The sequence below is a fragment of the Salmo trutta genome, chromosome 9 (assembly GCF_901001165.1).
Source record: "Salmo trutta chromosome 9, fSalTru1.1, whole genome shotgun sequence".
NCBI lineage: Eukaryota > Metazoa > Chordata > Actinopteri > Salmoniformes > Salmonidae > Salmo > Salmo trutta.
The window spans coordinates 22,148,811-22,158,526 of record NC_042965.1 but is presented as its reverse complement, the minus strand read 5'-3'; positions in this window follow the sequence as shown (position 1 = coordinate 22,158,526).

The window sequence follows — 9,716 nt, the reverse complement described above, 5'->3', positions numbered from 1 at the left end:
TCCTGTTCCCTATATACCCTCTGCTCACCCAGACCTGGGTGTAAACATCAATGCCCCTCTGCCACAGGATCACCGTGACCTCCTCCTAGATGCCATAGATTGGGCTCCCGAGTGGCGCAGTGGTCTAAGGCACTGCATCTCAGTGCAAGAGGTGTCACTACAGTCCCTGGTTTGAATCTAGGCTATATCACATCCGGCTGTGATTGGGAGTCCCATAGGGCGGCGCACAATTGGACCAGCGTCGTCCGGGTTTGGCCAGGGTAGGACGTCATTGTAAGTAAGAATTTGTTCTTAACTGACTTGCCTAGTTAAATAAAACAATTATTACAATAAATCTCTTTACGCACACATCCCTCTGTGGCCTTGTTAGTGCTGCATCTCCTCCTCCAGTGGACACACCCTTCATCCGAGTCCTCCTCATTCACAAAGAGCACATACCTGCTGACAGATCCAATTCAGATATGAAACAAGAGGTGGCTAGTGGTCAGAGACTATATTGGAGACACAGTATGTCACTTAATTCAGATTCAGTGAACACTACCTAGGAGTGTCTCTTCTGCTATGGTGTGTTTTGGCTAGCTCTCAGCGCTTCACAAGCACAGAACAAACAAAGAAATAACATTTACTTTGGGTTATAGTTAGTGGCATATTATTTTATAATCAGATGGTCACGCCTGGACCTGTAAGTTTTACATGGTGTATACTTGAGAACCCTTGGCTCCTATGTGGGTGTGTCATAGTCACTCTGGTTAGTGTAGAGGTCATGTTCATGTGCCTGACAGACTGAATGGCATCTTATGGTGATGTAAAACAGATGTTTATGTGAACTTTTTCATTTTCCTTCTACATGTTGGTTGAAGCCCCTAGCTCCTGCCTCTCACCTGGCCTGCTGTGGATGTGTTGCTGGACCTTCTCTGTGCGGACAGGTCACTGCCAATAGTCAGTGTCAAAACTCCAGGCACTCCTGGAGGAGACAGGAAGAGGCTGCAGTTATCGTTAGTGATGAATTCATTATTTAGCTTAAAGAATATCCTGGGTGTCTGGTAAATGACTAAATGTAAATATAACTTTAGCCATGTAAATTCAGGAACAAAATAAGTGAGAGCTCTTACAGTATAACAGTAACTTCTATGACTAATGTCCCCTTTCCCCTCAGATGACTACCCCAAACTCTGACACTAGACCCACTGCAGGAGGATCTCAGCCCTCTCACCTGTGGCTGGCTGGTATAACACAAAGGACTGTGAGCATGATTATATTGACAGCTGTGTATCACCCCCTGGTGGAGTCACTAGATACTGAAGTGTCTGCTGTCCTTTCAGCCTCTTCCTGTCTATAGGGCTGTCCCAGGCTGGTATTCCTGTCTCTGGCCAGTTTTTGTATAGTCCTGTCTGGCAGCCCCACCACCACCATCTCAGTGCAAAGTCCTCAGTGCAGACACTGTCTAAAGGGGGGCACAGCTCTACTGCTAACCCTCCTCCTCCACAGGCATCAACCCCCAACAGCCTCTCCAGCGACACTGCTCCCTACACCCTCCTCTTCATCTTTCATCACTTCCACTGTCCTCTGCTCCTCTTCCTCCCGATCGGCGGGTTCCACCTGGCCTCCTGAGCTCTTCTCTGAGGGGAGAGGAAAGGTGAGAGACAGACTAAACCAAGGTCCAGGTCAGAGGAAGGGAGATGCTTGGCCAGGTGGTTACAGTCAGGAGGGTAAGGGTAAAGGAGTCTTTGTAAACGACAGTGAGTTCTAATATCCAGTGGTCCTTTTTCTGAGGGTTCTCTCCTTAATAGTAACACTGTGGAGTTGGTTGCTCAGTTCTGGCACATTATTCTTGAACAATCCATAATCCTCACACTCTAAAAGGGATCACGTTATAATGTATGTAAGGACTGGATTAAGACAAGTTGAAGAGGACAATGTGTGTAACATTTCTCACCTGAAGAAAGGTCCTTGGTCTCAGAGCGTACCAAGTCAAGACAAGAGATGGGGGTGTCGTAAGTATCACTCAAGATGTGCCGTATTAAAATACAAATCAAATGCATTTTACAAAGCACTTTTTACATCAGCAGTAGTCATAAAGTGTTTTACAGATACCCAGCCTAAAACCCCAAAGAGCAAGCAATGCAGATGTAGAAGCACGGTGGCTTGGAAAAACTCCCTAGAAAGGCAGGAACCTAGGAAGAAACCTAGAGAGGAACCAGGCTCCGGGGGGTGGCCAGTCCTCTTCTGGCTGTGCCGGGTGGAGATTATAACAGTACATGGCTATTCAGGCCAGATCGTTCTTAAGACAACTACAGACAACAACATGCCTGTATTGATGGAAGCAACACACTGACCTGCAGGTGGCTCACCTGGGCATTTGAACCTTTATTTAACTAGGCATTAACCAAATATTAAACAGATTACACATTAACCAAAGATAACTCCTGTGTAAGATAGTGTGGGGTCATGTCCATTGAATCTTATGCTTGTTAACTGTTGTTCACTCCTAATGAGTAGTTATTCTCCAATGGAGGTGTGCAATCACAGGCCTCCTGATGCTCTCTCACTCAAACCCTTGATTCCACACAGCAGAGGCCTGGGTGTTGCCTGGGGCATGTGAGGTCAGACTGGCTAAAGATGGAGGAGCTGGCCACCCTCAGACAGGTGAGATTTTCACTCTGCTCATCTATGTGTGTGGGGCATTTTGTAAATGGAACATCTTACTTTTAATGGCATCCATGAATCTTGCTCATGATGTTTGTGTTTTGTGTGTTCTTTTGTGTCAGTATGTGTTGTTAGGAACTGGCTTGTAGCCCGTAACAAAGAGGGAGACAACACGGAGATAAAGAAATACAAATATATTTATTAAATAAAGTAAACTATGTACAAGTAACAATGGTGTTTGTAGTCAGTAGTGTAAGTGGGTGGATGTGTGCATATGTAACCGATGTGAAATGGCTACTTAGTTAGCGGTGGTGTGCGCTAATAGCGTTTCAATCAGTGACGTCACTCGCTCTGAGACCTGAAGTGGTTGTTCCCCTTACGTTGCAAGGTCCGCGGCTTTTGTGGCGCGATGGGTAACGATGCTTCGTGGGTGTCAGTTGTTGATGTGTGCAAGGGTCCCTGGTTCGAGCCCAGGTTGGGGCAAAGAGAGGGACGGAACCTACACTGTTACACATAGATGGTGATAGTGAGGGGTGGAGAGGTGCCTAAACAAACAAACACAAAGAAGTCCCAAAATGCCACAACAAAAAACAACAGTGTGTCTGCGTGGAGACAGTCTCCTCGATGTATGGGGGAAAGGTATATTTATCCCCGGGACACACCCGAGCCCAGATGTGTCCCATTTCGCTGACGACCCTCCCAGCTCCGCCCACTGATATTCTATTAAGGAAAACAAGAGCAGAGAGAAAAAATTCGGCAGACAGAGTGGGAGGGTCGTCACAGTGTATATTCGTCTTTGTGTTGTAGGACTGTGAGGAGGTTGAGGAGAGCTCAGCTGTGTGAGACTGAACTGTCCCCTGTGTATCCCTGACACCAGCTAACGATAAGAAGCGCTGTGTTCTGTGTCCCGACATGCCGTGCTGGAGCAACTGCATGTGGGGGCGGAGCAGATGGAGGGGAGGAGTCTGGAGGTCAGCCTAACAGACATCAAAGCCGAGGCAGAAAGCACCAGGTACACACATACTCAAACCTGTTACTGCCCTACTACTGAATATCTAGAAGAACCTAGAATCAGAGATAAAGGATACAGTATGTCCAAACAATCATCTTAGGAACAGCTTATACTGTTTCCCTACTGTACTTTACACCTACTGTATTCTATATATTTATATTGTCTATACTATTAGGCTGAACTCACAGTGATTTATTGAGTGTGTTGTAGTTCTCAGCTGCTTTGGCTGCAGATGCAGAGGGAATCCTGTCTGCAGGAGGTCAGGGATCTGGAGGAGGAGCTGGCTGCTCTATGTAAACACAGAACATCCTTGACAGATGGGACCAGGGTAACACAATTATTCTAGCCCGCATGGCACTTTTCCCAGCTCTATTACAATCTAATGATTTGATTATTACAATATTTAATCCTCTATCTCCCCTCCCTTCCCTTCTCCCCCACAGTCTCAGAGAGTGACCAGTGTCAGTATGTCTGTCCTTGAGAGAAAGGAGTTGGACAGTGCCAAAACAGAGCTGTTTTCTGAGCAGCAGCACTCTAGACTCAAGCTGGACTCTATGCAAGAAGTACAGTATTAGACTGGTGCTCAGAACATGCTTTAAAGTGATTGTCACCTCTTTGAATGTGTTTGAAATTGTTTCTCTCCATCTGTTTGCTTATGTGTGTATGTAGCAGAAGTTGGATGAGGCTTGTGAGGTGCTCCAGTCTGTGACTGAGGGGAGAGGTCACTGAGGGACAGGTTTGAAGGTCTGAAGGAGAAACACAGGCAGAAACAAGAGCAGGAAGAGGTACCATCTACCTAGGCTTTCACCACACCTCAATATTTGTTTCAAAATCTCACTCTCCTCTCTCTGTCTCTCAGGCAGTGGAGGTGCACGTGTGTGAGCTGCAGAAAGAGCTGCGGGTGAATGAGAGCAGTGTGGGGTCTCTGGAGAGGATAGCAGCCCAGAAAGAGCTACAGCTGTTGGCTTTCCAGGACGAGAGGAGTGCCTTGAAGTCAGATGGGCTGCAGGGGGAGTTCCAGAACCTAAGGGAGCAGCACAGCATCTTTCTGAGAGAGACCCAGGAGCAGGCACTCACACAGATGGTTGGTGGGCTGGGTAGCCTCTAGTACACAGTGTCTATGGATGAGTCCGTTTAACTGTGCGTATAAATGTGTGTAACTCACTGTGTGCATGATAGTGAGAGCATATGTAGTTAAATGTGTGTATGCAGTATGTAAGGGGTGATTTTGCTTGTCTCCTTTAGCATCGAGTTCTGAAGAAGTTGAAGGAAGAGTTTCCTTTAGGTAGCCCAGTGGTTAGAGCATTGGGCCAGTAACCGAAGGTTGCTGGATTGAATCCCCGAGCTGACAAGGTAAAAATCTGTCCTTCTGCCCTGGGTGCCGAAGACGTGGATGTCGATTATGGCAGCCCCCCCGCACCTCTCTGATTCAGAGGGTTTGGGTTAAATGTGTAAGACACATTTCAGTTGAAGGCATTCAGTGGTACAACTGACTAGGTATCCCCCTTTCCCTAACTCATGAGGAACACATCCAGCAGGTGAGAGGCTCCAGCAACTGGGTTTATTGAAAATTAGCAAAGATCCCCGTATTTCCTTTGTGTGTTCTATCAGATTCAAACACTGATGTTTTTCTTGCTGGTGTGTGTCCAGGCTCATAGGCAAGCTGAGGAAAAGAAAACAGTTGCTTTCAGAAAACAAGCCATCTCTCACACACAGCACATTGAGTCCACACAGAGCTGCATCCAGGTCAGTATCTCAGGATGTCCTGTCCTCTAAAAGTAAAGGGGAAAGGAAAGGGGGATACCTAGTCAGTTGTACAAAATGTGTCTTCCGCATTTAACCCAACCTCTGAATCAGAGAGTCCCGGGTCAGTTTCACAGTTTCCTTTGCAGATAACGGAGGAGGGGGGAAGGAAGCTGAGGGAGAATCTTAATGAGCAGAAGGGGGTTATGGCGAGGCGAGAGGTGGAGCTGTATGCTGAGGATCAGCAGTTGGTATAGATTTCTACTTCCTGTGTCTTCTATTCTATGTCAGATGAAGTGTATTCTAAAACTTAAACAAACGGGATAACAACGTATCTGTTTTCTACCTTAGATACACAGCACCATAGAGGTAGAGAAAGAATGGGAGGTAGAGAAATAAGAGGCTTTACAGGTGCAGTGTGGGATACTGGAGGAGCAAGGTGCTCTGGAGAGAGTGAGAGAGAAGAGGAATGCCCTGGCTCTTCAAAACAAAATGGTGGAACTACAGTATAGCAGAACCAAGATCACTGGTCACCAACAAACCATCAGATTTAACTTAATTACCATGAATTAAAGGAAATGGGTGAAGAATAGATACAGTATGTCATTCCTCTCTCCCTGCTCTGTCAGAGTGTGCAAGACCTGGAGAGTGAGTTCCGTGTGCAGCAGAGGGAGCAGGTGTCTGCTCTGACTGCAATGCGTAGGTCCTTGAGAGAGGAGCGCCAAGCTAAGCCACAGAGACTGCGCAGGCACATGGAACAGATGATGACAGGTCTACCACCTCCTGAACTAGCATCTAGAGATCACTACATACATGACAACATATAATGTACAGGTTATGAAGTAAGATGGCTCCGACAGACATGGCAGCTCTGCTTCTAGCTCCTACGCAACTTTGCAGTGTTCTGTTTTTTTTGTGTGTTATTTCTTACATTATTAGCCCAGAATTTTTTGGGTGTTATTACATACAGCCGGAAATAACTTTTGGATATCAGAGCAGCGGTAACTCACCAGCATTACGATCAGGAATACAACTTTCCCAAATTGGATCCTTTGTTCGCAGCCCCCAGGGCAATTGAACTTATTCCAGAGGCTGCTTCAAAACACCGCTGGCAGAGAAGAGGTATTCGGAGTGGACTTCTAGTCTGACTCAGGAGGCGTGCATAACATCCACCGCTTTCGAGTATATTACTCGCTAATGTTCAGTCTCTGGATAATAAAGTAGACGAGCGCAGGGTGGGGATCTCTTTCCAGAGAGACATCAGGGATTGTAACATATTCTGTTTCACGGAAACATGGCTCTCTCGGGATATACTGTACCCGTCCATACAACTAACTGGGTTCTCAGTACATCGCGCAGACAAGGAATAAAGAACTCTCCGGGAAGACGAAAAGCAGGGATGTGTTTCATTATTAACTACTCATGGTGTGATTGTAATAACATACAGAAACTCAAGTCCTTTTGTTCACCCGACCTAGAATACTTCACAATAAAATGCTGACCGTATTACCTCCCAAGAGAATTCTCTTCGGTGTAGTCACAGCCGTGTATATTCCCCCTCAAGCCGATACCACAACGGCCCACTACACTGGACTTTATGTAAACTGGAAACCACATATACTGAGGCCGCTTTTATTGTAGCTGGGGATTTTAACAAAGCAAATTTGAGGAACGCGCTACCGAAGTTCTACCAACACAATGACTGTAGTACTCGCTTTGGAAAAACATTGTACCACTGCTACTCAACTTTTCGAAATGCCTACAAGGCCCTCCCCAGCCCTCCGGCAAATCTGATTACGACTCCATTTTGCTCCTCTCTTCCTATAGAAAGACACTCAAACAGGAAGTACCCATGCTAAGGTCTCTTCAATGCTGGTCTGACCAATTGGAATTCATGCTTCAAGATTGTTTTGATCATGCGGACTGTGATATATTCCGGGTAGCCTCTGAAAATAACATTGACGAATACACAGATACGGTGACTGAGTTCATCAGGAAGTGTATAGGAGATGTTGTACCCACTATGACTATAACAACCTACCCAAACCAGAAACAGTGGATAGATGTCAGCATTCAGGCAAAGGACTGTGGGCTGTCGTTCTCCGTTGCCGATATGAGTAAGACATTTAATCGTGTTAACCCTTGCAAGGCTGCTGGCCCAGACGGCATCCCTAGCCGCATCCTCAAAGCATGCGCAGACCAGCTGGCTGAAGTGTTTATGGACATATTCAATCTCTCCCTATCCCAGTCTGCTGTTGATACTTGGTTCAAGTTGTCCACCATTGTTCTTGTACCCAAGGAAGCAAAGGTAACTGAACTAAATGACCATAGCACTCACTTCTGTCATCATGAAGTGCTTTAAGATCATAGTTAAAACCTGTTGAGGACAGACGTTCCGCTAGCGGAACGCCTCGCCGATATCCAATGGTAGAGCGTGGCGCGAAATATAAAAACCTCAGAAATGCTATAATTTCAACTTTTCAAACATACGACTATTTTACACCATTTTAAAGACAAGACTCTCGTTAATCTAACCACATTGTCCGATTTCAAAAAGGCTTTACAGCGAAAGCAAAACATTAGATTATGTTAGGAGAGTACACAGCCAAAAATAATCACACAGCCATTTTCAAAGCAAGCATATATGTCACATAAACCCAAAACACAGCTAAATGAAGCACTAACCTTTGATGATCTTCATCAGATGACACTCCTAGGACATTATGTTATACAATACATGCATGTTTTGTTCAATCAAGTTCATATTTATATCCAAAAACAGCTTTTTACATTAGCATGTGATGCTCAGAACATGCATTCCCAGCCAAAACTTCCGGTGAATTTACTAAATTACTCATCATAAACGTTGACAAAATACATAACTATTATTTTAAGAATTATAGATACAGAACTCCTTTATGCAATCGCTATTTTAGAATTTAAAATAGCTTTTCTGCAAAAGCACATTTTGCAATATTCTGAGTACATAGCTCAGCCATCACGGCTAGCTATTTTGACACCCAAAAGTTCGGGGCTCACTAAACTCAGAATTACTATTAGAAAAATTGTATTACCTTTGCTGATCTTCGTCAGAATGCACTCCCAGGACTGCTACTTCAACAACAAATGTTGTTTTTGTTCCAAATAATCCATAGTTATGTCCAAATACCTCTGTTTTGTTCGTGCGTTCAGGTCACTATCCAAAGGGTAACGCGCGAGCGCATTTTGAGACAAAAAAATTCTAAATGTTCCTTTACCGTACTTAGAAGCATGTCAAACACTGTTTAAAATAAATTTTTATGGTATTTTTCTCGTAAAATAGCGATAATATTCCAACCGGACAAAAGTGTATTCATTCAAAGAGAGAAGAAAAAACAGCATGGTCGCGGGAACTTGCATCTCCAATCTCTTTGTCACTAGGCAGACCACTGACAAACTGTGCTAGTATACTTTTCCCAGAGACAGGAGACGCCTCAATCCACGTTCTGAAGGCTTTGGAGAGCCAATGGAAGCCTTAGAAAGTGCCACGTAACAGCTCAGATACTGTAGTTTTGATAGAGAAGCAAAAGAAGCACTACAAATTCGCTTCCTGCTTGGAATCTTCTCAGGTTTTTGCCTGCCATATGAGTTCTGTTATACTCACAGACACCATTCAAACAGTTTTAGAAACTTCAGAGTGTTTCTATCCAAATCTACTAATAATATGCATATTCTCGTTTCTGGGCAAGAGTAGTAACCAGTTTAAATCGGGTAAGTTTTTTTCATCCGGCTGTGACAATACTGCCCCCTATCCACAACAGGGGATCATATCACCTCCACCTTACTTGACACCCTAGACCCACTTCAATTTGCTTACCGCCCCAATAGATCCAGACAATGCAATTGCCATCACACTGCACACTTCCCCATCTGGACAAGAGGAATACCTATGTAAGAATGCTGTTCATTGACTATAGCTCAGCATTCAACACTATAGTACCCTCCTAGCTCATCATTATGCTCGGGGCCCTGGGTCTGAACCCCGCCCTGTGCAACTGGGTCCTGGACTTCCTGACGGTCCGCCCCCAGGTGGTAAAGGTAGGAAACAACACCTCTACTTCACTGATCCTCAACACAGGGGCCTCACAAGGGTGCGTGCTCAGCCTCCTATACTCCCTGTTCACCCATGACTGCATGGCCATGCATGCCTCCAACTCAATCATCAAGTTTGCAGACGACTCATCAGTAGTAGGCCTGATTACCAACAATGACAAGACAGCCTACAGGGAGGAGGTGAGGGCCCTGGGTGAGTGGTGCCAGGAAAATAACCTCTCAC